General features: G+C 43.4%; 1 pseudogene; it reads right to left on the bottom strand.

Annotated features, from left to right (window-relative positions):
• Positions 1–1,314: 1,314 nt before the first annotated feature.
• On the bottom strand, positions 1,315–3,506 carry LOC143665177 (pyruvate kinase PKM pseudogene; annotated as a pseudogene).
• Between the last annotated feature and the right edge of the window lie 591 nt (positions 3,507–4,097).

Here is a 4,097-nt window from a genome sequence, read left to right as displayed (position 1 = left end):
TCTTAATGCCTTTCTTACTTAGATCTCCCATTTAGTTAAAATGGACACATATTTTCTCTTCCAACCACCCGGCAGGAATATTATTAAGTGACCCAGGTACAACCCATTAGGCAATTATTTTTAGATTTAAATCTTAAGGGCATGATAGAACAGCTCAAGCAAATTCTGAGGACTTTGCAGAAGCTACGATGGTTATGAGACCATCGTACAGGTGCAAAAGTTGCAGGTACTGCTGGCACCAGGGGCAGCCTCCCAGCCAGATCTTTTCTGAGGGGGGATCTTAGTTGTTCTCATCTTTCTGAGTTGCTGCCTGATTCTTAAGAGTGTCAAAATATTCTTCCTAAGCCTCTCAAACATCCCCAAATGCTTCCAAACAATAACCTTCTAATATACTACTTGGTTGCTAGAGTTACACTTATTTCCATTGTTTATAATTAAAATCTTGAGTGCAGTCATTTTTTTTTTAACATTCTAAATGAATGGATAATGCTAACGGACTCCTTTAAAAGATGGCGCTCAAGTCCCAAATTTGCCCTTGAAATTTTTGTTCTTGATCTCAGAACCTTCCTCCTACCCAGGAAATAGTATCACTGTTTTTAGCATCAGAGTGTAGTTTTTCTTAAATTTTTATTTCCAGTTATTTGTTGACATACAGGCAGGGAAATAGAAGGTGGAAGGGGGAGTGTTTTTCTGCAGTGACAGCAGAGTTGAGTGCAGTAAAGCAGAAGTGTGCAATGCACAAAAACGTTGGGAGCAGGCAAACTGGTGGAATTGAGGAAGCAAGTTTAAAAGCCACAGCCAGGGGCTGCTCAAACCAGAACCACTGCCCCATGTCCTAAGGTCTCTAATCTAGCTGATTGTCTCCTGACACATACCCATCCACTCCACACCCCACCCCTTACTCTGGTCAGTCAAGGTTGAAAGTTCTCTGGACATTAATTTTCTGCAGGAACTGAATGAAGTACACAAAGAAGAGTGATCTGTGGCCATCCTACAATAACCACAGGGGCTTCTAATGCCAGCCCCCTCATTCTTCCCTTGCTTGGGGATGGGGGAGGAGGGCACATGATGGACAGTCTGGTTGTGGGCTACCCCAACCAAGCAGGGTCTAAACACAGCCAGGCATAAGAGACTTTAATCTTCTCTGGTGTCCCAGCCCACCAGTGCCACCCAAGAGCCCCGAATCATTAGTGTAAGCACTGCTGGTCTAATGGATGGGTTGGGGGAGAGGATGGGACCAGGACTGGGCTCTGAGGCCAATCATGGCACAGGTCTACATGTATAGTGTTGGTGAAGCTGGGGCCAGGGCTCCATTCAGCACAACGACCCATCTCCCTTCTTGTAGAAGCCCCGTCCTTGTCAACATTCATGACCACACAGAGTTCTACATCCTCAGCTCAGGCCTAATGAACAGGGTCCTTATACAGCACAGGGAAGACACCTCAATGTAGGAGAGTCTGGCAGGCCATACGGTGGTTCCAGGTCACAAAAATGATGGGACCACAGGGGCGGTATCTGGCCATCTGGTTTGAAGACCTGCCAGTATTGGCAAGGATGATTATGGTGACCTCGGCAGCAGCTTCAGTGAGTCGCTGGTAATGGGCACCAGGCAGGGGAACTCCTGAAACAACTGTAAGTGGTAGATGGTGGCCTGTGCTTCAGGAGCAAGCTGGTGCTGCATGTTGACAGTCTCTAGAGGACAGTACTCCATGGCTGCTTCTCAAATTGCGTGATGCAGTCAGTTCCATCCATGACAACACTGGTCATGTCACTGCCCTCAGCCTAGGTGGGACCAAGTCTTTTGATTGTGCTCTACAGCATCTGGATGACAGATATGACAGGTTTTCCAGCTCAGTTTCCCTGCTCAGTCATTAACTTCAGAACTAGGAAGAGCTTCTCTGCAAGGAATCTCAATGCCCAAATCACCACAAGCCACATGATCCCATGTCAGGCCTCCAAGATCTCGTCAAAACTTCAAACACCCCCTTGATTTTTGATTTTGCTGATTATCTTGATGTTCTTTCCTTGTTCTCCCAGGACCTTCCTGACAGCATGGACGTCAGAGGCTTTTTGAATGAAAGATGCAAACACCATAGCCACTTCCTGCTCCACTCTAAACTTTAGATCCTAAAGATCCTTTTCTATCACAGTAGGCAGGTTCACAGCAGCTTCTGAAAGGTTCACACCCTTCTTGAGGGCCATGAAGCCACAATTTTCCACCTCCTTCACCAGGAAATCAACACCTTTCTCCTTCACCTGAAGAGAAATAAGTCCACCATCCACATACATCTTGTGGCCCACTTTCACCCCTTTGCAAATGTCCTTTCTTGTAGTTCAGCCACAGGATATTCTTCTCAACCTTCTCCATATACACAGAGTGATCTTTGGAATGGCTCCTGACTTCAGCTCTACACTCAGCAATACTGCTGCCCCTGATGAGCCCAGGTCAGATCTCAGGTCCTTTAGCGTCCAGGGCCAGAGCAATTGGGCAGTAGAGAATGGGGTCAGAAACAAAGTTTTCTGTGGTTACACACACATTCTTGATGTCTCATCATGGTACTCCTGAGTTCCATGAAAAAGTTCAGATGAGCCATATTCATTCCAGATTTAATCATCTCTGAGCTGAGCTGATGGTATAGATAATGTCAATGTTCCAGGTCGTGATGGGCATTGAGTCAATGTCCAGGTGGCAGATGTGCTCCAGGAATGCGCTGTAGATATGCTCCCACATGTGGCTGCTGGGTCTGAAGGCAGGCAGTCTCGGCCCTACCATGGGGCTTCCACGTGGTTTCTGAAATTCCCCCACGTGTTTTATCTCAGGCTGCGCTACAAATGTAGCATAAGCCTGGAGGTTCTGGATGTGTCTTTCTTTGCCTATAATGTAGTTTTGGTAAGACCATAAAGAAATCAGTGTCAATAGGGCAATATTCAATTCGGTCTGCTTCAAATAACTTTTGGACATCTATTCAGGTTCAGCACTGGGCTTAAAATCATGAATAAAGCATTATGCTTTTCTTCACAAAGCCTATAGTTCAGAAGGGAGATAGATGCTATAATATTGGTAATGCTATATAAAAAGTGTTGTAATTGAGATATTGTACAGCCATTGGTAAGCATGCAAAGCTTCAGGTGTAATGTCAAAGAAGAAGAGAAATATTTTCTTCTGTCCAAGTTAGAATCAGTGAAGGATGCTTAAAGAGGTGATAAGAGCTTTAGCACAGAGAGCCTATAGGCAGAAGTAGTAAGATTGTGGAGCAGAATTGAAATGAATGAAAAGTTAAGGGAAAGTGCATGTATATTTTCATACCTTGTGTCTGTTATGATAAACTGGTGCTTTCAGTTCTATCGGAAGCAACACAAAGCAGACCAAGATGCCTTCAGTCACCAGACAGAATTGTGTTTGCAGGCACCAGGTATAAGAGAGACATAAAAAAGGTGCACCAAGCCACTGCTGAATAGTTTCTAAATAATATCTCCACTTTACTGATTATTTTACTGCTCACCATTGGCGTAATTTCTCTAGAGCTGTACCCTTGATTATGTGAGTATTGCTATCAGATATCACAAAGAAACTGCAGTCTTTTCTATTTGATTTGTTTATTTCAGGAGACAATGCTGTCTGCTAAATACATCTTAAGAATAAAAGTTGACGACGAAGGATGGCAGATTGCGAATCCACAAAAGTGATTGTCAGGTTTCCGAAAGCTGTGCTCATACTCATAATCTTTACTGAGGTCTTTCTCCCCTCTCTTTTCATGTTCAATAATTTTTATTCTTTAAATAGTTTCTCCATGTCTCAAAATCCTAGGCAACATCTTGAAGAACTTTGAAACCACAAGAGTACTTACAAAAGAATCTTTTTTTAAAGGTATAATGAAATCATCTTGCTGAAAATCATTCTGTTAACATCATTAACAGAATTTTCAGTGAAATGGACTGAAGTTTATCTGGGTTAAGCTAACCTAGTTTTAGTAGATAATGAAATGAATGAATGAATAATGAATAATATAAATGAATAAAAATGAATGAGGGCGGGCGATGGTGGTGCAGTGGCAGAGTTCTCACCTGCTGTGATGGAGACCTAGGTTCTATTTCCA

Source organism: Tamandua tetradactyla, chromosome 21 (genome assembly GCF_023851605.1).
Source record: "Tamandua tetradactyla isolate mTamTet1 chromosome 21, mTamTet1.pri, whole genome shotgun sequence".
NCBI classification, from domain to species: domain Eukaryota; kingdom Metazoa; phylum Chordata; class Mammalia; order Pilosa; family Myrmecophagidae; genus Tamandua; species Tamandua tetradactyla.
The sequence above is the reverse complement of the archived record's forward strand: the minus strand, read 5'-3'. Positions and strand labels throughout refer to the sequence as shown.